Source organism: Nipponia nippon, unplaced genomic scaffold (genome assembly GCF_047370975.1).
Source record: "Nipponia nippon isolate SJK-2023a ecotype South Korea unplaced genomic scaffold, ASM4737097v1 scaffold_62, whole genome shotgun sequence".
Lineage (NCBI taxonomy): Eukaryota > Metazoa > Chordata > Aves > Pelecaniformes > Threskiornithidae > Nipponia > Nipponia nippon.
Window position 1 is genome coordinate 189809 of NW_028262383.1, and position 25762 is coordinate 215570.

A 25762-nucleotide genomic window follows, 5' to 3' on the forward strand; every position below is an offset into this window, starting at 1 on the left:
CCAGCTACTGGACGGACTGGGACTCTGGATGGCAGACAGTGAAAAGACCAAGGTCCTGGCAGACCAAAACTGGGGAGACAAAAGGTCTGGTAGACAGAGAAACTCACGAAGAGGATTTTTCTGTTGGTGGAGATCCACGTTCATGCTGTCTGTGTTACATGGAGACCTGTAAAGATAGTGTCCTTCTGTCCGTATTGATCCATTTGTGGCTCTGTGTGTCTGTGTGTGTGTGCGTGTGTGTACACATGCACCAGTTGGGAATTCATGCTCAGGCTCACTGCTAGCAGGACATGAAGACGAGTACTGGGGCCAGTCCTGTTCAACATCTTCATTGATGATCTGGATGAGGGGATCGCGGGCACCCTCAGTAAGTTTGCAGATGACACCAAGCTGGGTGGAAGTGTCGACCTGCTGGAGGATAGGAAGGCCCTGCAGAGGGACCTGGACAGGCTTGAGGGTTGGGCCGGGGCCAACCGTATGAGGTTCAACAAGGCTGAGTGCCAGGTCCTGCACTTCGGTCACAACAATCCCATGCAACGCTACAGGCCAGGGGAGGAGTGGCTGGAGAGCTGCCTGGCGGAAAAGGACCTGGGGGTGCTGGTCGACAGCCGCCTGAACATGAGCCAGCAGTGTGCCCAGGTGGCCAAGAGGGCCAATGGCATCCTGGCCTGTATCAGGAATAGTGTGACCAGCAGGACCAGGGAAGTGATAGTGCCCCTGTACTCGGCATTGGTGAGGCCGCACCTCGAGTACTGTGTTCCGTTTTGGGCCCCTCACTACAAGAAGGACATCGAGGTGCTGGAGCGTGTCCAGAGGAGGGCAACGAAGCTGGTGAAGCGTCTAGAGCACATGTCTTATGAGGAGAGGCTGAGGGAACCGGGGTTGTTTAGTCTGGAGAAGAGGAGGCTGAGGGGAGACCTTCTCGCTCTCTACAACTACCTGAAAGGAGGTTGTAGCGAGGTGGGGGTCGGTCTCTTCTCCCTAGTAACGAGTGATAGGACGAGAAGAAACGGCCTCAAGCTGCGCCAGGGGAGGTTTAGGTTAGACATTAGGAAAAACTTCTTCACCGAAAGGGTGGTCAAGCATTGGAACAGGCTACCCAGGGAAGTGGTTGAGTCTCCATCCCTGGAGGTATTTAAAGACCGGATAGACGTGGTGCTCGAGGACACGGTATAGTGATGGACTTGGCAGTGACAGGTTAACGGTTAGACTCGATGATCGTAAGGGTCTTTTCCAACCTTAACGATTCTATGATTCTGTGGCAGGGATTGCAACAGAAAGTCAGAAACAGGATGTTGTTTGATCCGTTTCTTCTTATTACTATTCTTTCCTGAAAAAACTCTTTTAATGCTTACTTTGATGTGATTATGCAGATTGCCTAAGCTAACAGAAGTTGATAAGAATATTGCCCTAAGTGAAAGAGCAAGAGTGGAATTCAGGTGTCCACATGAGAACCACTACATCTGAGTCAGTGCTCTACAACAAAACAGCAACAAAATAACAAGGCTAACATAAACATCACCAGTAATAGAAAAATCTCTTGCTTTCATCTGTCACGATGGCAAAATCATAGAAAGGCTGGCTGTTGAGGACCATAGGGAGCTGGCTGTCCAGATCTTATTGCAGTTAAATGAGAGTAAATTATCCCGGAGAGGATCCTTCTTTCGTAGCGTCTGGTGACTAATATCTAGTCAGTTCAGTTGTCTGTGATTAATGACGGAGTTGGGCACCTCTTGATAATGAGTCAGCCCGTCTCAAGACAGATGTGTCAAGCAGTTGGAAGAGAACACACCAAGCAAGGGTCTGCTTCTGGATGATTTAAGGAAAATCCTGGATTTAATCCAGGATATGGTCATGTTAGGTGGCATGTAAACCCCGTTCATGAACTTCTCAACTATTTCAATGGTGTTTTATAAAGGAATGTTTAAGAAGTCAGCCACCTGTGGTCAATATCCAGGCACTAGAATTTCTGTGACGTTATTTAATTTTTTCTTCGCAAGCTGAAATAAATTATTTGACTTTCTCCTTTCCCTAGGAAATGGTCCATCAGTATAGTTTTAACATTACCTTATAACAATCTACCAATTCTTGTAAATTTTCCCACTTCAAAAAAAAAAAATAGTATGGTCCACATTCAAACTGTTTCAACGGGCAAAAATAGCGATAGAGGATGAGCAGCTCTTACTTTCCAACAACTTCAGGATCACAGTTCCGAGACACCTGAATCCAAAAGGCTAGATGCTTAGCTTATCTAGCTCTCACTAATGCCGTTGAAAATTTAACCAAAGATTTAGTAAGCAACTAGAATGAAGACGAGCATAGGAATTAGGGTTGTGATTCATCAGAATGTCCTATAAATGGCTTCTACTTGTATGCCTATTCCTGTACTAGTCATCTACGTTTCCCTTGTTATTACTGGACCTGCACCCTTGATGCAGCGTATGTCATCCTAAGGCAGGTGTCAGTAGGTCAGATGAACTGCCTGTTTCTTTGCATTGACTGAAAGGGCAACATCCAAGGCAAGCATCTAAAGCTTAGTCAGACAAATCCTATCTAGGGATTGGAATTTTTGTTTAACTTTTAACTGTCCCGTGTTCTGCTTTCTTTTTGCCTGGTCTGTTTAATCTCCGAGGCTCAGCTCTACACTTCTCCGCGTGGAGGAGAACACCACTCAGGTCCACATGTTCCTCTTGCTAGGATTCCCAGCCCTAATGGATTTGCATGTATTGTTCTCCATAATATTTCTGCTGACCTACATTGTAACTCTTTTGGAGAACGTGGTCATCATTGCCCTGATCAAGACAAACTGTGCGCGCTACAAACCCATGTATTTTTTTCCTTGGTCCCCTCTCCTTCATTGAGGGCTGGTGCCCCTCAATCACTATCCCTAAACTCTTGGCAAATTTCATTGCTGAAGACAGGAGTATTTCCTTTGTAGGACGCATGACCCAACTGTTTTTCTTCAGCTCCTTCATGTGCACTGAGCGTGTCCTTCTCTCTGCAATGGCGTACAATCGCTATGTGGCCATCTGTCAACCATTGTACTATCCGGTCACGATGACTTACCAAATGTGCACATAGTTGTCTCCTGGTTCAGCGGGTTCACTGTGTCTTTGATCAAGATTTCCTTCACCTCTCAGTTGAAGTTTTGTGGTCCCCATGTTGTCAACCGTTTTTTCTGTGCTATTAGCCCTGTGCTGAACCTCGCCTGCACTGATGTGCCACTGGCAGAGCTGGTGGACTTTGTGTTGGCCTTATTCGTACTGCTTGTTCCCCTCTTCATCACTATTGTCGCCTACCTAGTAATCATCATGACAATCCTGCACATCCCCAATACCCAGAGTAAGAAGAAAGCCTCCTCCACGTGTTCTTCCCACCTAACTGTGGTCACCATTTTCTTCTCAGCCACCCTCTTCATGCATGCCCGGCCCAAGAAGATCGACCCTTTTGACCTGAATCGGCTTGTGTCAGCTGTGTATACTATTGTCACGCCCATCCTAAACCCCTTCATTTACTGTCTGAGGAACCAGGAAGTGAAAAGAGCACTGAAAAAAGCTCTCCTCTGTGAAAAAAATTGGTATCTCTAAGGTCTCCAGATCCATCTGTTCTCTCCAAGTGCAAGGACAAGCTATGATAAACTGGAACTGATAAGCACACCGTGAGGATATCTGGCTAACGACTGTTCAGAATGGACGCAGACAGTGATCAGAGGAACAATGACAGGGTGGCGAATGCTGACAACCTGATCCATCCAAATCAGTCACCCCTAAAAGGTGAATGACTGAGCCGTTGTCACTGGTACAGAAACCTACTAAGGGGATTCAACAGATTAATCTCTATCAAGTGCTAGGCAAAATAAAAGGGTCTACTGCATAAAGTAGTATAGACTTTACTGTAGGAAGCCTGGGGTGGAGGGAAAATTTGGGCTTAAACAAAAGAATTTGAGATGTTGCAGGGTTTTTAGGGAAAAGGCCAAAGGAAGATAAAGAAAGATATCAAGCATGGGAAAATGAAGAGAAAAGGAGATAAAAGGGACTGCTCATGCATAAGCAGGCTGTTGGTCAGTACACTTGTCTGGCCAACCACCGCACCTGGTTACCACAATCTGTCCCACCTTTTTATTAAACTATTTTCCTTTCTGTGTCCTGCCTCAAGATTGTCCCTTCTGTGTGTGCATGGGCATATATGTGAGTAGTTTGGTAACGAGCCTCTGGAGGACAAGAGGCCTGAAAGCCAGATTCTGGAGTGACGGAAGTTTAGGGGCCAAAATTATAGAGACTTGTGTCAGGGAGCAAGATACTGGAGAGACCGGAAGTCTGCAATCCAGCTACTGGACGGACTGGGACTCTGGATGGCAGACAGTGAAAAGACCAAGGTCCTGGCAGACCAAAACTGGGGAGACAAAAGGTCTGGTAGACAGAGAAACTCACGAAGAGGATTTTTCTGTTGGTGGAGATCCACGTTCATGCTGTCTGTGTTACATGGAGACCTGTAAAGATAGTGTCCTTCTGTCCGTATTGATCCATTTGTGGCTCTGTGTGTCTGTGTGTGTGTGCGTGTGTGTACACATGCACCAGTTGGGAATTCATGCTCAGGCTCACTGCTAGCAGGACATGAAGACGAGTACTGGGGCCAGTCCTGTTCAACATCTTCATTGATGATCTGGATGAGGGGATCGCGGGCACCCTCAGTAAGTTTGCAGATGACACCAAGCTGGGTGGAAGTGTCGACCTGCTGGAGGATAGGAAGGCCCTGCAGAGGGACCTGGACAGGCTTGAGGGTTGGGCCGGGGCCAACCGTATGAGGTTCAACAAGGCTGAGTGCCAGGTCCTGCACTTCGGTCACAACAATCCCATGCAACGCTACAGGCCAGGGGAGGAGTGGCTGGAGAGCTGCCTGGCGGAAAAGGACCTGGGGGTGCTGGTCGACAGCCGCCTGAACATGAGCCAGCAGTGTGCCCAGGTGGCCAAGAGGGCCAATGGCATCCTGGCCTGTATCAGGAATAGTGTGACCAGCAGGACCAGGGAAGTGATAGTGCCCCTGTACTCGGCATTGGTGAGGCCGCACCTCGAGTACTGTGTTCCGTTTTGGGCCCCTCACTACAAGAAGGACATCGAGGTGCTGGAGCGTGTCCAGAGGAGGGCAACGAAGCTGGTGAAGCGTCTAGAGCACATGTCTTATGAGGAGAGGCTGAGGGAACCGGGGTTGTTTAGTCTGGAGAAGAGGAGGCTGAGGGGAGACCTTCTCGCTCTCTACAACTACCTGAAAGGAGGTTGTAGCGAGGTGGGGGTCGGTCTCTTCTCCCTAGTAACGAGTGATAGGACGAGAAGAAACGGCCTCAAGCTGCGCCAGGGGAGGTTTAGGTTAGACATTAGGAAAAACTTCTTCACCGAAAGGGTGGTCAAGCATTGGAACAGGCTACCCAGGGAAGTGGTTGAGTCTCCATCCCTGGAGGTATTTAAAGACCGGATAGACGTGGTGCTCGAGGACACGGTATAGTGATGGACTTGGCAGTGACAGGTTAACGGTTAGACTCGATGATCGTAAGGGTCTTTTCCAACCTTAACGATTCTATGATTCTGTGGCAGGGATTGCAACAGAAAGTCAGAAACAGGATGTTGTTTGATCCGTTTCTTCTTATTACTATTCTTTCCTGAAAAAACTCTTTTAATGCTTACTTTGATGTGATTATGCAGATTGCCTAAGCTAACAGAAGTTGATAAGAATATTGCCCTAAGTGAAAGAGCAAGAGTGGAATTCAGGTGTCCACATGAGAACCACTACATCTGAGTCAGTGCTCTACAACAAAACAGCAACAAAATAACAAGGCTAACATAAACATCACCAGTAATAGAAAAATCTCTTGCTTTCATCTGTCACGATGGCAAAATCATAGAAAGGCTGGCTGTTGAGGACCATAGGGAGCTGGCTGTCCAGATCTTATTGCAGTTAAATGAGAGTAAATTATCCCGGAGAGGATCCTTCTTTCGTAGCGTCTGGTGACTAATATCTAGTCAGTTCAGTTGTCTGTGATTAATGACGGAGTTGGGCACCTCTTGATAATGAGTCAGCCCGTCTCAAGACAGATGTGTCAAGCAGTTGGAAGAGAACACACCAAGCAAGGGTCTGCTTCTGGATGATTTAAGGAAAATCCTGGATTTAATCCAGGATATGGTCATGTTAGGTGGCATGTAAACCCCGTTCATGAACTTCTCAACTATTTCAATGGTGTTTTATAAAGGAATGTTTAAGAAGTCAGCCACCTGTGGTCAATATCCAGGCACTAGAATTTCTGTGACGTTATTTAATTTTTTCTTCGCAAGCTGAAATAAATTATTTGACTTTCTCCTTTCCCTAGGAAATGGTCCATCAGTATAGTTTTAACATTACCTTATAACAATCTACCAATTCTTGTAAATTTTCCCACTTCAAAAAAAAAAATAGTATGGTCCACATTCAAACTGTTTCAACGGGCAAAAATAGCGATAGAGGATGAGCAGCTCTTACTTTCCAACAACTTCAGGATCACAGTTCCGAGACACCTGAATCCAAAAGGCTAGATGCTTAGCTTATCTAGCTCTCACTAATGCCGTTGAAAATTTAACCAAAGATTTAGTAAGCAACTAGAATGAAGACGAGCATAGGAATTAGGGTTGTGATTCATCAGAATGTCCTATAAATGGCTTCTACTTGTATGCCTATTCCTGTACTAGTCATCTACGTTTCCCTTGTTATTACTGGACCTGCACCCTTGATGCAGCGTATGTCATCCTAAGGCAGGTGTCAGTAGGTCAGATGAACTGCCTGTTTCTTTGCATTGACTGAAAGGGCAACATCCAAGGCAAGCATCTAAAGCTTAGTCAGACAAATCCTATCTAGGGATTGGAATTTTTGTTTAACTTTTAACTGTCCCGTGTTCTGCTTTCTTTTTGCCTGGTCTGTTTAATCTCCGAGGCTCAGCTCTACACTTCTCCGCGTGGAGGAGAACACCACTCAGGTCCACATGTTCCTCTTGCTAGGATTCCCAGCCCTAATGGATTTGCATGTATTGTTCTCCATAATATTTCTGCTGACCTACATTGTAACTCTTTTGGAGAACGTGGTCATCATTGCCCTGATCAAGACAAACTGTGCGCGCTACAAACCCATGTATTTTTTTCCTTGGTCCCCTCTCCTTCATTGAGGGCTGGTGCCCCTCAATCACTATCCCTAAACTCTTGGCAAATTTCATTGCTGAAGACAGGAGTATTTCCTTTGTAGGACGCATGACCCAACTGTTTTTCTTCAGCTCCTTCATGTGCACTGAGCGTGTCCTTCTCTCTGCAATGGCGTACAATCGCTATGTGGCCATCTGTCAACCATTGTACTATCCGGTCACGATGACTTACCAAATGTGCACATAGTTGTCTCCTGGTTCAGCGGGTTCACTGTGTCTTTGATCAAGATTTCCTTCACCTCTCAGTTGAAGTTTTGTGGTCCCCATGTTGTCAACCGTTTTTTCTGTGCTATTAGCCCTGTGCTGAACCTCGCCTGCACTGATGTGCCACTGGCAGAGCTGGTGGACTTTGTGTTGGCCTTATTCGTACTGCTTGTTCCCCTCTTCATCACTATTGTCGCCTACCTAGTAATCATCATGACAATCCTGCACATCCCCAATACCCAGAGTAAGAAGAAAGCCTCCTCCACGTGTTCTTCCCACCTAACTGTGGTCACCATTTTCTTCTCAGCCACCCTCTTCATGCATGCCCGGCCCAAGAAGATCGACCCTTTTGACCTGAATCGGCTTGTGTCAGCTGTGTATACTATTGTCACGCCCATCCTAAACCCCTTCATTTACTGTCTGAGGAACCAGGAAGTGAAAAGAGCACTGAAAAAAGCTCTCCTCTGTGAAAAAAATTGGTATCTCTAAGGTCTCCAGATCCATCTGTTCTCTCCAAGTGCAAGGACAAGCTATGATAAACTGGAACTGATAAGCACACCGTGAGGATATCTGGCTAACGACTGTTCAGAATGGACGCAGACAGTGATCAGAGGAACAATGACAGGGTGGCGAATGCTGACAACCTGATCCATCCAAATCAGTCACCCCTAAAAGGTGAATGACTGAGCCGTTGTCACTGGTACAGAAACCTACTAAGGGGATTCAACAGATTAATCTCTATCAAGTGCTAGGCAAAATAAAAGGGTCTACTGCATAAAGTAGTATAGACTTTACTGTAGGAAGCCTGGGGTGGAGGGAAAATTTGGGCTTAAACAAAAGAATTTGAGATGTTGCAGGGTTTTTAGGGAAAAGGCCAAAGGAAGATAAAGAAAGATATCAAGCATGGGAAAATGAAGAGAAAAGGAGATAAAAGGGACTGGTCATGCATAAGCAGGCTGTTGGTCAGTACACTTGTCTGGCCAACCACCGCACCTGGTTACCACAATCTGTCCCACCTTTTTATTAAACTATTTTCCTTTCTGTGTCCTGCCTCAAGATTGTCCCTTCTGTGTGTGCATGGGCATATATGTGAGTAGTTTGGTAACGAGCCTCTGGAGGACAAGAGGCCTGAAAGCCAGATTCTGGAGTGACGGAAGTTTAGGGGCCAAAATTATAGAGACTTGTGTCAGGGAGCAAGATACTGGAGAGACCGGAAGTCTGCAATCCAGCTACTGGACGGACTGGGACTCTGGATGGCAGACAGTGAAAAGACCAAGGTCCTGGCAGACCAAAACTGGGGAGACAAAAGGTCTGGTAGACAGAGAAACTCACGAAGAGGATTTTTCTGTTGGTGGAGATCCACGTTCATGCTGTCTGTGTTACATGGAGACCTGTAAAGATAGTGTCCTTCTGTCCGTATTGATCCATTTGTGGCTCTGTGTGTCTGTGTGTGTGTGCGTGTGTGTACACATGCACCAGTTGGGAATTCATGCTCAGGCTCACTGCTAGCAGGACATGAAGACGAGTACTGGGGCCAGTCCTGTTCAACATCTTCATTGATGATCTGGATGAGGGGATCGCGGGCACCCTCAGTAAGTTTGCAGATGACACCAAGCTGGGTGGAAGTGTCGACCTGCTGGAGGATAGGAAGGCCCTGCAGAGGGACCTGGACAGGCTTGAGGGTTGGGCCGGGGCCAACCGTATGAGGTTCAACAAGGCTGAGTGCCAGGTCCTGCACTTCGGTCACAACAATCCCATGCAACGCTACAGGCCAGGGGAGGAGTGGCTGGAGAGCTGCCTGGCGGAAAAGGACCTGGGGGTGCTGGTCGACAGCCGCCTGAACATGAGCCAGCAGTGTGCCCAGGTGGCCAAGAGGGCCAATGGCATCCTGGCCTGTATCAGGAATAGTGTGACCAGCAGGACCAGGGAAGTGATAGTGCCCCTGTACTCGGCATTGGTGAGGCCGCACCTCGAGTACTGTGTTCCGTTTTGGGCCCCTCACTACAAGAAGGACATCGAGGTGCTGGAGCGTGTCCAGAGGAGGGCAACGAAGCTGGTGAAGCGTCTAGAGCACATGTCTTATGAGGAGAGGCTGAGGGAACCGGGGTTGTTTAGTCTGGAGAAGAGGAGGCTGAGGGGAGACCTTCTCGCTCTCTACAACTACCTGAAAGGAGGTTGTAGCGAGGTGGGGGTCGGTCTCTTCTCCCTAGTAACGAGTGATAGGACGAGAAGAAACGGCCTCAAGCTGCGCCAGGGGAGGTTTAGGTTAGACATTAGGAAAAACTTCTTCACCGAAAGGGTGGTCAAGCATTGGAACAGGCTACCCAGGGAAGTGGTTGAGTCTCCATCCCTGGAGGTATTTAAAGACCGGATAGACGTGGTGCTCGAGGACACGGTATAGTGATGGACTTGGCAGTGACAGGTTAACGGTTAGACTCGATGATCGTAAGGGTCTTTTCCAACCTTAACGATTCTATGATTCTGTGGCAGGGATTGCAACAGAAAGTCAGAAACAGGATGTTGTTTGATCCGTTTCTTCTTATTACTATTCTTTCCTGAAAAAACTCTTTTAATGCTTACTTTGATGTGATTATGCAGATTGCCTAAGCTAACAGAAGTTGATAAGAATATTGCCCTAAGTGAAAGAGCAAGAGTGGAATTCAGGTGTCCACATGAGAACCACTACATCTGAGTCAGTGCTCTACAACAAAACAGCAACAAAATAACAAGGCTAACATAAACATCACCAGTAATAGAAAAATCTCTTGCTTTCATCTGTCACGATGGCAAAATCATAGAAAGGCTGGCTGTTGAGGACCATAGGGAGCTGGCTGTCCAGATCTTATTGCAGTTAAATGAGAGTAAATTATCCCGGAGAGGATCCTTCTTTCGTAGCGTCTGGTGACTAATATCTAGTCAGTTCAGTTGTCTGTGATTAATGACGGAGTTGGGCACCTCTTGATAATGAGTCAGCCCGTCTCAAGACAGATGTGTCAAGCAGTTGGAAGAGAACACACCAAGCAAGGGTCTGCTTCTGGATGATTTAAGGAAAATCCTGGATTTAATCCAGGATATGGTCATGTTAGGTGGCATGTAAACCCCGTTCATGAACTTCTCAACTATTTCAATGGTGTTTTATAAAGGAATGTTTAAGAAGTCAGCCACCTGTGGTCAATATCCAGGCACTAGAATTTCTGTGACGTTATTTAATTTTTCTTCGCAAGCTGAAATAAATTATTTGACTTTCTCCTTTCCCTAGGAAATGGTCCATCAGTATAGTTTTAACATTACCTTATAACAATCTACCAATTCTTGTAAATTTTCCCACTTCAAAAAAAAAAAAATAGTATGGTCCACATTCAAACTGTTTCAACGGGCAAAAATAGCGATAGAGGATGAGCAGCTCTTACTTTCCAACAACTTCAGGATCACAGTTCCGAGACACCTGAATCCAAAAGGCTAGATGCTTAGCTTATCTAGCTCTCACTAATGCCGTTGAAAATTTAACCAAAGATTTAGTAAGCAACTAGAATGAAGACGAGCATAGGAATTAGGGTTGTGATTCATCAGAATGTCCTATAAATGGCTTCTACTTGTATGCCTATTCCTGTACTAGTCATCTACGTTTCCCTTGTTATTACTGGACCTGCACCCTTGATGCAGCGTATGTCATCCTAAGGCAGGTGTCAGTAGGTCAGATGAACTGCCTGTTTCTTTGCATTGACTGAAAGGGCAACATCCAAGGCAAGCATCTAAAGCTTAGTCAGACAAATCCTATCTAGGGATTGGAATTTTTGTTTAACTTTTAACTGTCCCGTGTTCTGCTTTCTTTTTGCCTGGTCTGTTTAATCTCCGAGGCTCAGCTCTACACTTCTCCGCGTGGAGGAGAACACCACTCAGGTCCACATGTTCCTCTTGCTAGGATTCCCAGCCCTAATGGATTTGCATGTATTGTTCTCCATAATATTTCTGCTGACCTACATTGTAACTCTTTTGGAGAACGTGGTCATCATTGCCCTGATCAAGACAAACTGTGCGCGCTACAAACCCATGTATTTTTTTCCTTGGTCCCCTCTCCTTCATTGAGGGCTGGTGCCCCTCAATCACTATCCCTAAACTCTTGGCAAATTTCATTGCTGAAGACAGGAGTATTTCCTTTGTAGGACGCATGACCCAACTGTTTTTCTTCAGCTCCTTCATGTGCACTGAGCGTGTCCTTCTCTCTGCAATGGCGTACAATCGCTATGTGGCCATCTGTCAACCATTGTACTATCCGGTCACGATGACTTACCAAATGTGCACATAGTTGTCTCCTGGTTCAGCGGGTTCACTGTGTCTTTGATCAAGATTTCCTTCACCTCTCAGTTGAAGTTTTGTGGTCCCCATGTTGTCAACCGTTTTTTCTGTGCTATTAGCCCTGTGCTGAACCTCGCCTGCACTGATGTGCCACTGGCAGAGCTGGTGGACTTTGTGTTGGCCTTATTCGTACTGCTTGTTCCCCTCTTCATCACTATTGTCGCCTACCTAGTAATCATCATGACAATCCTGCACATCCCCAATACCCAGAGTAAGAAGAAAGCCTCCTCCACGTGTTCTTCCCACCTAACTGTGGTCACCATTTTCTTCTCAGCCACCCTCTTCATGCATGCCCGGCCCAAGAAGATCGACCCTTTTGACCTGAATCGGCTTGTGTCAGCTGTGTATACTATTGTCACGCCCATCCTAAACCCCTTCATTTACTGTCTGAGGAACCAGGAAGTGAAAAGAGCACTGAAAAAAGCTCTCCTCTGTGAAAAAAATTGGTATCTCTAAGGTCTCCAGATCCATCTGTTCTCTCCAAGTGCAAGGACAAGCTATGATAAACTGGAACTGATAAGCACACCGTGAGGATATCTGGCTAACGACTGTTCAGAATGGACGCAGACAGTGATCAGAGGAACAATGACAGGGTGGCGAATGCTGACAACCTGATCCATCCAAATCAGTCACCCCTAAAAGGTGAATGACTGAGCCGTTGTCACTGGTACAGAAACCTACTAAGGGGATTCAACAGATTAATCTCTATCAAGTGCTAGGCAAAATAAAAGGGTCTACTGCATAAAGTAGTATAGACTTTACTGTAGGAAGCCTGGGGTGGAGGGAAAATTTGGGCTTAAACAAAAGAATTTGAGATGTTGCAGGGTTTTTAGGGAAAAGGCCAAAGGAAGATAAAGAAAGATATCAAGCATGGGAAAATGAAGAGAAAAGGAGATAAAAGGGACTGCTCATGCATAAGCAGGCTGTTGGTCAGTACACTTGTCTGGCCAACCACCGCACCTGGTTACCACAATCTGTCCCACCTTTTTATTAAACTATTTTCCTTTCTGTGTCCTGCCTCAAGATTGTCCCTTCTGTGTGTGCATGGGCATATATGTGAGTAGTTTGGTAACGAGCCTCTGGAGGACAAGAGGCCTGAAAGCCAGATTCTGGAGTGACGGAAGTTTAGGGGCCAAAATTATAGAGACTTGTGTCAGGGAGCAAGATACTGGAGAGACCGGAAGTCTGCAATCCAGCTACTGGACGGACTGGGACTCTGGATGGCAGACAGTGAAAAGACCAAGGTCCTGGCAGACCAAAACTGGGGAGACAAAAGGTCTGGTAGACAGAGAAACTCACGAAGAGGATTTTTCTGTTGGTGGAGATCCACGTTCATGCTGTCTGTGTTACATGGAGACCTGTAAAGATAGTGTCCTTCTGTCCGTATTGATCCATTTGTGGCTCTGTGTGTCTGTGTGTGTGTGCGTGTGTGTACACATGCACCAGTTGGGAATTCATGCTCAGGCTCACTGCTAGCAGGACATGAAGACGAGTACTGGGGCCAGTCCTGTTCAACATCTTCATTGATGATCTGGATGAGGGGATCGCGGGCACCCTCAGTAAGTTTGCAGATGACACCAAGCTGGGTGGAAGTGTCGACCTGCTGGAGGATAGGAAGGCCCTGCAGAGGGACCTGGACAGGCTTGAGGGTTGGGCCGGGGCCAACCGTATGAGGTTCAACAAGGCTGAGTGCCAGGTCCTGCACTTCGGTCACAACAATCCCATGCAACGCTACAGGCCAGGGGAGGAGTGGCTGGAGAGCTGCCTGGCGGAAAAGGACCTGGGGGTGCTGGTCGACAGCCGCCTGAACATGAGCCAGCAGTGTGCCCAGGTGGCCAAGAGGGCCAATGGCATCCTGGCCTGTATCAGGAATAGTGTGACCAGCAGGACCAGGGAAGTGATAGTGCCCCTGTACTCGGCATTGGTGAGGCCGCACCTCGAGTACTGTGTTCCGTTTTGGGCCCCTCACTACAAGAAGGACATCGAGGTGCTGGAGCGTGTCCAGAGGAGGGCAACGAAGCTGGTGAAGCGTCTAGAGCACATGTCTTATGAGGAGAGGCTGAGGGAACCGGGGTTGTTTAGTCTGGAGAAGAGGAGGCTGAGGGGAGACCTTCTCGCTCTCTACAACTACCTGAAAGGAGGTTGTAGCGAGGTGGGGGTCGGTCTCTTCTCCCTAGTAACGAGTGATAGGACGAGAAGAAACGGCCTCAAGCTGCGCCAGGGGAGGTTTAGGTTAGACATTAGGAAAAACTTCTTCACCGAAAGGGTGGTCAAGCATTGGAACAGGCTACCCAGGGAAGTGGTTGAGTCTCCATCCCTGGAGGTATTTAAAGACCGGATAGACGTGGTGCTCGAGGACACGGTATAGTGATGGACTTGGCAGTGACAGGTTAACGGTTAGACTCGATGATCGTAAGGGTCTTTTCCAACCTTAACGATTCTATGATTCTGTGGCAGGGATTGCAACAGAAAGTCAGAAACAGGATGTTGTTTGATCCGTTTCTTCTTATTACTATTCTTTCCTGAAAAAACTCTTTTAATGCTTACTTTGATGTGATTATGCAGATTGCCTAAGCTAACAGAAGTTGATAAGAATATTGCCCTAAGTGAAAGAGCAAGAGTGGAATTCAGGTGTCCACATGAGAACCACTACATCTGAGTCAGTGCTCTACAACAAAACAGCAACAAAATAACAAGGCTAACATAAACATCACCAGTAATAGAAAAATCTCTTGCTTTCATCTGTCACGATGGCAAAATCATAGAAAGGCTGGCTGTTGAGGACCATAGGGAGCTGGCTGTCCAGATCTTATTGCAGTTAAATGAGAGTAAATTATCCCGGAGAGGATCCTTCTTTCGTAGCGTCTGGTGACTAATATCTAGTCAGTTCAGTTGTCTGTGATTAATGACGGAGTTGGGCACCTCTTGATAATGAGTCAGCCCGTCTCAAGACAGATGTGTCAAGCAGTTGGAAGAGAACACACCAAGCAAGGGTCTGCTTCTGGATGATTTAAGGAAAATCCTGGATTTAATCCAGGATATGGTCATGTTAGGTGGCATGTAAACCCCGTTCATGAACTTCTCAACTATTTCAATGGTGTTTTATAAAGGAATGTTTAAGAAGTCAGCCACCTGTGGTCAATATCCAGGCACTAGAATTTCTGTGACGTTATTTAATTTTTTCTTCGCAAGCTGAAATAAATTATTTGACTTTCTCCTTTCCCTAGGAAATGGTCCATCAGTATAGTTTTAACATTACCTTATAACAATCTACCAATTCTTGTAAATTTTCCCACTTCAAAAAAAAAAAAATAGTATGGTCCACATTCAAACTGTTTCAACGGGCAAAAATAGCGATAGAGGATGAGCAGCTCTTACTTTCCAACAACTTCAGGATCACAGTTCCGAGACACCTGAATCCAAAAGGCTAGATGCTTAGCTTATCTAGCTCTCACTAATGCCGTTGAAAATTTAACCAAAGATTTAGTAAGCAACTAGAATGAAGACGAGCATAGGAATTAGGGTTGTGATTCATCAGAATGTCCTATAAATGGCTTCTACTTGTATGCCTATTCCTGTACTAGTCATCTACGTTTCCCTTGTTATTACTGGACCTGCACCCTTGATGCAGCGTATGTCATCCTAAGGCAGGTGTCAGTAGGTCAGATGAACTGCCTGTTTCTTTGCATTGACTGAAAGGGCAACATCCAAGGCAAGCATCTAAAGCTTAGTCAGACAAATCCTATCTAGGGATTGGAATTTTTGTTTAACTTTTAACTGTCCCGTGTTCTGCTTTCTTTTTGCCTGGTCTGTTTAATCTCCGAGGCTCAGCTCTACACTTCTCCGCGTGGAGGAGAACACCACTCAGGTCCACATGTTCCTCTTGCTAGGATTCCCAGCCCTAATGGATTTGCATGTATTGTTCTCCATAATATTTCTGCTGACCTACATTGTAACTCTTTTGGAGAACGTGGTCATCATTGCCCTGATCAAGACAAACTGTGCGCGCTACAAACCCATGTATTTTTTTCCTTGGTCCCCTCTCCTTCATTGAGGGCTGGTGCCCCTCAATCACTATCCCTAAACTCTTGGCAAATTTCATTGCTGAAGACAGGAGTATTTCCTTTGTAGGACGCATGACCCAACTGTTTTTCTTCAGCTCCTTCATGTGCACTGAGCGTGTCCTTCTCTCTGCAATGGCGTACAATCGCTATGTGGCCATCTGTCAACCATTGTACTATCCGGTCACGATGACTTACCAAATGTGCACATAGTTGTCTCCTGGTTCAGCGGGTTCACTGTGTCTTTGATCAAGATTTCCTTCACCTCTCAGTTGAAGTTTTGTGGTCCCCATGTTGTCAACCGTTTTTTCTGTGCTATTAGCCCTGTGCTGAACCTCGCCTGCACTGATGTGCCACTGGCAGAGCTGGTGGACTTTGTGTTGGCCTTATTCGTACTGCTTGTTCCCCTCTTCATCACTATTGTCGCCTACCTAGTAATCATCATGACAATCCTGCACATCCCCAATACCCAGAGTAAGAAGAAAGCCTCCTCCACGTGTTCTTCCCACCTAACTGTGGTCACCATTTTCTTCTCAGCCACCCTCTTCATGCATGCCCGGCCCAAGAAGATCGACCCTTTTGACCTGAATCGGCTTGTGTCAGCTGTGTATACTATTGTCACGCCCATCCTAAACCCCTTCATTTACTGTCTGAGGAACCAGGAAGTGAAAAGAGCACTGAAAAAAGCTCTCCTCTGTGAAAAAAATTGGTATCTCTAAGGTCTCCAGATCCATCTGTTCTCTCCAAGTGCAAGGACAAGCTATGATAAACTGGAACTGATAAGCACACCGTGAGGATATCTGGCTAACGACTGTTCAGAATGGACGCAGACAGTGATCAGAGGAACAATGACAGGGTGGCGAATGCTGACAACCTGATCCATCCAAATCAGTCACCCCTAAAAGGTGAATGACTGAGCCGTTGTCACTGGTACAGAAACCTACTAAGGGGATTCAACAGATTAATCTCTATCAAGTGCTAGGCAAAATAAAAGGGTCTACTGCATAAAGTAGTATAGACTTTACTGTAGGAAGCCTGGGGTGGAGGGAAAATTTGGGCTTAAACAAAAGAATTTGAGATGTTGCAGGGTTTTTAGGGAAAAGGCCAAAGGAAGATAAAGAAAGATATCAAGCATGGGAAAATGAAGAGAAAAGGAGATAAAAGGGACTGCTCATGCATAAGCAGGCTGTTGGTCAGTACACTTGTCTGGCCAACCACCGCACCTGGTTACCACAATCTGTCCCACCTTTTTATTAAACTATTTTCCTTTCTGTGTCCTGCCTCAAGATTGTCCCTTCTGTGTGTGCATGGGCATATATGTGAGTAGTTTGGTAACGAGCCTCTGGAGGACAAGAGGCCTGAAAGCCAGATTCTGGAGTGACGGAAGTTTAGGGGCCAAAATTATAGAGACTTGTGTCAGGGAGCAAGATACTGGAGAGACCGGAAGTCTGCAATCCAGCTACTGGACGGACTGGGACTCTGGATGGCAGACAGTGAAAAGACCAAGGTCCTGGCAGACCAAAACTGGGGAGACAAAAGGTCTGGTAGACAGAGAAACTCACGAAGAGGATTTTTCTGTTGGTGGAGATCCACGTTCATGCTGTCTGTGTTACATGGAGACCTGTAAAGATAGTGTCCTTCTGTCCGTATTGATCCATTTGTGGCTCTGTGTGTCTGTGTGTGTGTGCGTGTGTGTACACATGCACCAGTTGGGAATTCATGCTCAGGCTCACTGCTAGCAGGACATGAAGACGAGTACTGGGGCCAGTCCTGTTCAACATCTTCATTGATGATCTGGATGAGGGGATCGCGGGCACCCTCAGTAAGTTTGCAGATGACACCAAGCTGGGTGGAAGTGTCGACCTGCTGGAGGATAGGAAGGCCCTGCAGAGGGACCTGGACAGGCTTGAGGGTTGGGCCGGGGCCAACCGTATGAGGTTCAACAAGGCTGAGTGCCAGGTCCTGCACTTCGGTCACAACAATCCCATGCAACGCTACAGGCCAGGGGAGGAGTGGCTGGAGAGCTGCCTGGCGGAAAAGGACCTGGGGGTGCTGGTCGACAGCCGCCTGAACATGAGCCAGCAGTGTGCCCAGGTGGCCAAGAGGGCCAATGGCATCCTGGCCTGTATCAGGAATAGTGTGACCAGCAGGACCAGGGAAGTGATAGTGCCCCTGTACTCGGCATTGGTGAGGCCGCACCTCGAGTACTGTGTTCCGTTTTGGGCCCCTCACTACAAGAAGGACATCGAGGTGCTGGAGCGTGTCCAGAGGAGGGCAACGAAGCTGGTGAAGCGTCTAGAGCACATGTCTTATGAGGAGAGGCTGAGGGAACCGGGGTTGTTTAGTCTGGAGAAGAGGAGGCTGAGGGGAGACCTTCTCGCTCTCTACAACTACCTGAAAGGAGGTTGTAGCGAGGTGGGGGTCGGTCTCTTCTCCCTAGTAACGAGTGATAGGACGAGAAGAAACGGCCTCAAGCTGCGCCAGGGGAGGTTTAGGTTAGACATTAGGAAAAACTTCTTCACCGAAAGGGTGGTCAAGCATTGGAACAGGCTACCCAGGGAAGTGGTTGAGTCTCCATCCCTGGAGGTATTTAAAGACCGGATAGACGTGGTGCTCGAGGACACGGTATAGTGATGGACTTGGCAGTGACAGGTTAACGGTTAGACTCGATGATCGTAAGGGTCTTTTCCAACCTTAACGATTCTATGATTCTGTGGCAGGGATTGCAACAGAAAGTCAGAAACAGGATGTTGTTTGATCCGTTTCTTCTTATTACTATTCTTTCCTGAAAAAACTCTTTTAATGCTTACTTTGATGTGATTATGCAGATTGCCTAAGCTAACAGAAGTTGATAAGAATATTGCCCTAAGTGAAAGAGCAAGAGTGGAATTCAGGTGTCCACATGAGAACCACTACATCTGAGTCAGTGCTCTACAACAAAACAGCAACAAAATAACAAGGCTAACATAAACATCACCAGTAATAGAAAAATCTCTTGCTTTCATCTGTCACGATGGCAAAATCATAGAAAGGCTGGCTGTTGAGGACCATAGGGAGCTGGCTGTCCAGATCTTATTGCAGTTAAATGAGAGTAAATTATCCCGGAGAGGATCCTTCTTTCGTAGCGTCTGGTGACTAATATCTAGTCAGTTCAGTTGTCTGTGATTAATGACGGAGTTGGGCACCTCTTGATAATGAGTCAGCCCGTCTCAAGACAGATGTGTCAAGCAGTTGGAAGAGAACACACCAAGCAAGGGTCTGCTTCTGGATGATTTAAGGAAAATCCTGGATTTAATCCAGGATATGGTCATGTTAGGTGGCATGTAAACCCCGTTCATGAACTTCTCAACTATTTCAATGGTGTTTTATAAAGGAATGTTTAAGAAGTCAGCCACCTGTGGTCAATATCCAGGCACTAGAATTTCTGTGACGTTATTTAATTTTTCTTCGCAAGCTGAAATAAATTATTTGACTTTCTCCTTTCCCTAGGAAATGGTCCATCAGTATAGTTTTAACATTACCTTATAACAATCTACCAATTCTTGTAAATTTTCCCACTTCAAAAAAAAAAAAAGTAGTATGGTCCACATTCAAACTGTTTCAACGGGCAAAAATAGCGATAGAGGATGAGCAGCTCTTACTTTCCAACAACTTCAGGATCACAGTTCCGAGACACCTGAATCCAAAAGGCTAGATGCTTAGCTTATCTAGCTCTCACTAATGCCGTTGAAAATTTAACCAAAGATTTAGTAAGCAACTAGAATGAAGACGAGCATAGGAATTAGGGTTGTGATTCATCAGAATGTCCTATAAATGGCTTCTACTTGTATGCCTATTCCTGTACTAGTCATCTACGTTTCCCTTGTTATTACTGGACCTGCACCCTTGATGCAGCGTATGTCATCCTAAGGCAGGTGTCAGTAGGTCAGATGAACTGCCTGTTTCTTTGCATTGACTGAAAGGGCAACATCCAAGGCAAGCATCTAAAGCTTAGTCAGACAAATCCTATCTAGGGATTGGAATTTTTGTTTAACTTTTAACTGTCCCGTGTTCTGCTTTCTTTTTGCCTGGTCTGTTTAATCTCCGAGGCTCAGCTCTACACTTCTCCGCGTGGAGGAGAACACCACTCAGGTCCACATGTTCCTCTTGCTAGGATTCCCAGCCCTAATGGATTTGCATGTATTGTTCTCCATAATATTTCTGCTGACCTACATTGTAACTCTTTTGGAGAACGTGGTCATCATTGCCCTGATCAAGACAAACTGTGCGCGCTACAAACCCATGTATTTTTTTCCTTGGTCCCCTCTCCTTCATTGAGGGCTGGTGCCCCTCAATCACTATCCCTAAACTCTTGGCAAATTTCATTGCTGAAGACAGGAGTATTTCCTTTGTAGGACGCATGACCCAACTGTTTTTCTTCAGCTCCTTCATGTGCACTGAGCGTGTCCTTCTCTCTGCAATGGCGTACAATCGCTATGTGGCCATCTGTCAACCATTGTACTATCCGGTCACGATGACTTACCAAATGTGCACATAGTTGTCTCCTGGTTCAGCGGGTTCACTGTGTCTTTGATCAAGATTTCCTTCACCTCTCAGTTGAAGTTTTGTGGTCCCCATGTTGTCAACCGTTTTTTCTGTGCTATTAGCCCTGTGCTGAACCTCGCCTGCACTGATGTGCCACTGGCAGAGCTGGTGGACTTTGTGTTGGCCTTATTCGTACTGCTTGTTCCCCTCTTCATCACTATTGTCGCCTACCTAGTAATCATCATGACAATCCTGCACATCCCCAATACCCAGAGTAAGAAGAAAGCCTCCTCCACGTGTTCTTCCCACCTAACTGTGGTCACCATTTTCTTCTCAGCCACCCTCTTCATGCATGCCCGGCCCAAGAAGATCGACCCTTTTGACCTGAATCGGCTTGTGTCAGCTGTGTATACTATTGTCACGCCCATCCTAAACCCCTTCATTTACTGTCTGAGGAACCAGGAAGTGAAAAGAGCACTGAAAAAAGCTCTCCTCTGTGAAAAAAATTGGTATCTCTAAGGTCTCCAGATCCATCTGTTCTCTCCAAGTGCAAGGACAAGCTATGATAAACTGGAACTGATAAGCACACCGTGAGGATATCTGGCTAACGACTGTTCAGAATGGACGCAGACAGTGATCAGAGGAACAATGACAGGGTGGCGAATGCTGACAACCTGATCCATCCAAATCAGTCACCCCTAAAAGGTGAATGACTGAGCCGTTGTCACTGGTACAGAAACCTACTAAGGGGATTCAACAGATTAATCTCTATCAAGTGCTAGGCAAAATAAAAGGGTCTACTGCATAAAGTAGTATAGACTTTACTGTAGGAAGCCTGGGGTGGAGGGAAAATTTGGGCTTAAACAAAAGAATTTGAGATGTTGCAGGGTTTTTAGGGAAAAGGCCAAAGGAAGATAAAGAAAGATATCAAGCATGGGAAAATGAAGAGAAAAGGAGATAAAAGGGACTGGTCATGCATAAGCAGGCTGTTGGTCAGTACACTTGTCTGGCCAACCACCGCACCTGGTTACCACAATCTGTCCCACCTTTTTATTAAACTATTTTCCTTTCTGTGTCCTGCCTCAAGATTGTCCCTTCTGTGTGTGCATGGGCATATATGTGAGTAGTTTGGTAACGAGCCTCTGGAGGACAAGAGGCCTGAAAGCCAGATTCTGGAGTGACGGAAGTTTAGGGGCCAAAATTATAGAGACTTGTGTCAGGGAGCAAGATACTGGAGAGACCGGAAGTCTGCAATCCAGCTACTGGACGGACTGGGACTCTGGATGGCAGACAGTGAAAAGACCAAGGTCCTGGCAGACCAAAACTGGGGAGACAAAAGGTCTGGTAGACAGAGAAACTCACGAAGAGGATTTTTCTGTTGGTGGAGATCCACGTTCATGCTGTCTGTGTTACATGGAGACCTGTAAAGATAGTGTCCTTCTGTCCGTATTGATCCATTTGTGGCTCTGTGTGTCTGTGTGTGTGTGCGTGTGTGTACACATGCACCAGTTGGGAATTCATGCTCAGGCTCACTGCTAGCAGGACATGAAGACGAGTACTGGGGCCAGTCCTGTTCAACATCTTCATTGATGATCTGGATGAGGGGATCGCGGGCACCCTCAGTAAGTTTGCAGATGACACCAAGCTGGGTGGAAGTGTCGACCTGCTGGAGGATAGGAAGGCCCTGCAGAGGGACCTGGACAGGCTTGAGGGTTGGGCCGGGGCCAACCGTATGAGGTTCAACAAGGCTGAGTGCCAGGTCCTGCACTTCGGTCACAACAATCCCATGCAACGCTACAGGCCAGGGGAGGAGTGGCTGGAGAGCTGCCTGGCGGAAAAGGACCTGGGGGTGCTGGTCGACAGCCGCCTGAACATGAGCCAGCAGTGTGCCCAGGTGGCCAAGAGGGCCAATGGCATCCTGGCCTGTATCAGGAATAGTGTGACCAGCAGGACCAGGGAAGTGATAGTGCCCCTGTACTCGGCATTGGTGAGGCCGCACCTCGAGTACTGTGTTCCATTTTGGGCCCCTCACTACAAGAAGGACATCGAGGTGCTGGAGCGTGTCCAGAGGAGGGCAACGAAGCTGGTGAAGCGTCTAGAGCACATGTCTTATGAGGAGAGGCTGAGGGAACCGGGGTTGTTTAGTCTGGAGAAGAGGAGGCTGAGGGGAGACCTTCTCGCTCTCTACAACTACCTGAAAGGAGGTTGTAGCGAGGTGGGGGTCGGTCTCTTCTCCCTAGTAACGAGTGATAGGACGAGAAGAAACGGCCTCAAGCTGCGCCAGGGGAGGTTTAGGTTAGACATTAGGAAAAACTTCTTCACCGAAAGGGTGGTCAAGCATTGGAACAGGCTACCCAGGGAAGTGGTTGAGTCTCCATCCCTGGAGGTATTTAAAGACCGGATAGACGTGGTGCTCGAGGACACGGTATAGTGATGGACTTGGCAGTGACAGGTTAACGGTTAGACTCGATGATCGTAAGGGTCTTTTCCAACCTTAACGATTCTATGATTCTGTGGCAGGGATTGCAACAGAAAGTCAGAAACAGGATGTTGTTTGATCCGTTTCTTCTTATTACTATTCTTTCCTGAAAAAACTCTTTTAATGCTTACTTTGATGTGATTATGCAGATTGCCTAAGCTAACAGAAGTTGATAAGAATATTGCCCTAAGTGAAAGAGCAAGAGTGGAATTCAGGTGTCCACATGAGAACCACTACATCTGAGTCAGTGCTCTACAACAAAACAGCAACAAAATAACAAGGCTAACATAAACATCACCAGTAATAGAAAAATCTCTTGCTTTCATCTGTCACGATGGCAAAATCATAGAAAGGCTGGCTGTTGAGGACCATAGGGAGCTGGCTGTCCAGATCTTATTGCAGTTAAATGAGAGTAAATTATCCCGGAGAGGATCCTTCTTTCGTAGCGTCTGGTGACTAATATCTAGTCAGTTCAGTTGTCTGTGATTAATGACGGAGTTGGGCACCTCTTGATAATGAGTCAGCCCGTCTCAAGACAGATGTGTCAAGCAGTTGGAAGAGAACACACCAAGCAAGGGTCTGCTTCTGGATGATTTAAGGAAAATCCTGGATTTAATCCAGGATATGGTCATGTTAGGTGGCATGTAAACCCCGTTCATGAACTTCTCAACTATTTCAATGGTGTTTTATAAAGGAATGTTTAAGAAGTCAGCCACCTGTGGTCAATATCCAGGCACTAGAATTTCTGTGACGTTATTTAATTTTCCTTCGCAAGCTGAAATAAATTATTTGACTTTCTCCTTTCCCTAGGAAATGGTCCATCAGTATAGTTTTAACATTACCTTATAACAATCTACCAATTCTTGTAAATTTTCCCACTTCAAAAAAAAAAAATAGTATGGTCCACATTCAAACTGTTTCAACGGGCAAAAATAGCGATAGAGGATGAGCAGCTCTTACTTTCCAACAACTTCAGGATCACAGTTCCGAGACACCTGAATCCAAAAGGCTAGATGCTTAGCTTATCTAGCTCTCACTAATGCCGTTGAAAATTTAACCAAAGATTTAGTAAGCAACTAGAATGAAGACGAGCATAGGAATTAGGGTTGTGATTCATCAGAATGTCCTATAAATGGCTTCTACTTGTATGCCTATTCCTGTACTAGTCATCTACGTTTCCCTTGTTATTACTGGACCTGCACCCTTGATGCAGCGTATGTCATCCTAAGGCAGGTGTCAGTAGGTCAGATGAACTGCCTGTTTCTTTGCATTGACTGAAAGGGCAACATCCAAGGCAAGCATCTAAAGCTTAGTCAGACAAATCCTATCTAGGGATTGGAATTTTTGTTTAACTTTTAACTGTCCCGTGTTCTGCTTTCTTTTTGCCTGGTCTGTTTAATCTCCGAGGCTCAGCTCTACACTTCTCCGCGTGGAGGAGAACACCACTCAGGTCCACATGTTCCTCTTGCTAGGATTCCCAGCCCTAATGGATTTGCATGTATTGTTCTCCATAATATTTCTGCTGACCTACATTGTAACTCTTTTGGAGAACGTGGTCATCATTGCCCTGATCAAGACAAACTGTGCGCGCTACAAACCCATGTATTTTTTTCCTTGGTCCCCTCTCCTTCATTGAGGGCTGGTGCCCCTCAATCACTATCCCTAAACTCTTGGCAAATTTCATTGCTGAAGACAGGAGTATTTCCTTTGTAGGACGCATGACCCAACTGTTTTTCTTCAGCTCCTTCATGTGCACTGAGCGTGTCCTTCTCTCTGCAATGGCGTACAATCGCTATGTGGCCATCTGTCAACCATTGTACTATCCGGTCACGATGACTTACCAAATGTGCACATAGTTGTCTCCTGGTTCAGCGGGTTCACTGTGTCTTTGATCAAGATTTCCTTCACCTCTCAGTTGAAGTTTTGTGGTCCCCATGTTGTCAACCGTTTTTTCTGTGCTATTAGCCCTGTGCTGAACCTCGCCTGCACTGATGTGCCACTGGCAGAGCTGGTGGACTTTGTGTTGGCCTTATTCGTACTGCTTGTTCCCCTCTTCATCACTATTGTCGCCTACCTAGTAATCATCATGACAATCCTGCACATCCCCAATACCCAGAGTAAGAAGAAAGCCTCCTCCACGTGTTCTTCCCACCTAACTGTGGTCACCATTTTCTTCTCAGCCACCCTCTTCATGCATGCCCGGCCCAAGAAGATCGACCCTTTTGACCTGAATCGGCTTGTGTCAGCTGTGTATACTATTGTCACGCCCATCCTAAACCCCTTCATTTACTGTCTGAGGAACCAGGAAGTGAAAAGAGCACTGAAAAAAGCTCTCCTCTGTGAAAAAAATTGGTATCTCTAAGGTCTCCAGATCCATCTGTTCTCTCCAAGTGCAAGGACAAGCTATGATAAACTGGAACTGATAAGCACACCGTGAGGATATCTGGCTAACGACTGTTCAGAATGGACGCAGACAGTGATCAGAGGAACAATGACAGGGTGGCGAATGCTGACAACCTGATCCATCCAAATCAGTCACCCCTAAAAGGTGAATGACTGAGCCGTTGTCACTGGTACAGAAACCTACTAAGGGGATTCAACAGATTAATCTCTATCAAGTGCTAGGCAAAATAAAAGGGTCTACTGCATAAAGTAGTATAGACTTTACTGTAGGAAGCCTGGGGTGGAGGGAAAATTTGGGCTTAAACAAAAGAATTTGAGATGTTGCAGGGTTTTTAGGGAAAAGGCCAAAGGAAGATAAAGAAAGATATCAAGCATGGGAAAATGAAGAGAAAAGGAGATAAAAGGGACTGGTCATGCATAAGCAGGCTGTTGGTCAGTACACTTGTCTGGCCAACCACCGCACCTGGTTACCACAATCTGTCCCACCTTTTTATTAAACTATTTTCCTTTCTGTGTCCT

The 25762-nt window shown here is 46.3% G+C and overlaps 6 pseudogenes; all 6 read left to right on the forward strand.

Annotated features, from left to right (window-relative positions):
• Positions 1-28: 28 nt before the first annotated feature.
• On the forward strand, positions 29-3648 carry LOC104016083 (olfactory receptor 6B1-like; annotated as a pseudogene).
• Positions 3649-4351: 703 nt separating this feature from the next.
• LOC148051243 (olfactory receptor 6B1-like) lies at positions 4352-7970 on the forward strand (annotated as a pseudogene).
• A 703-nt stretch (positions 7971-8673) lies between these two features.
• LOC148051244 (olfactory receptor 6B1-like) lies at positions 8674-12293 on the forward strand (annotated as a pseudogene).
• Positions 12294-12996: 703 nt separating this feature from the next.
• LOC148051245 (olfactory receptor 6B1-like) lies at positions 12997-16617 on the forward strand (annotated as a pseudogene).
• Positions 16618-17320: 703 nt separating this feature from the next.
• Positions 17321-20941, forward strand: LOC148051246 (olfactory receptor 6B1-like; annotated as a pseudogene).
• A 703-nt stretch (positions 20942-21644) lies between these two features.
• LOC148051247 (olfactory receptor 6B1-like) lies at positions 21645-25263 on the forward strand (annotated as a pseudogene).
• Positions 25264-25762: the final 499 nt, after the last annotated feature.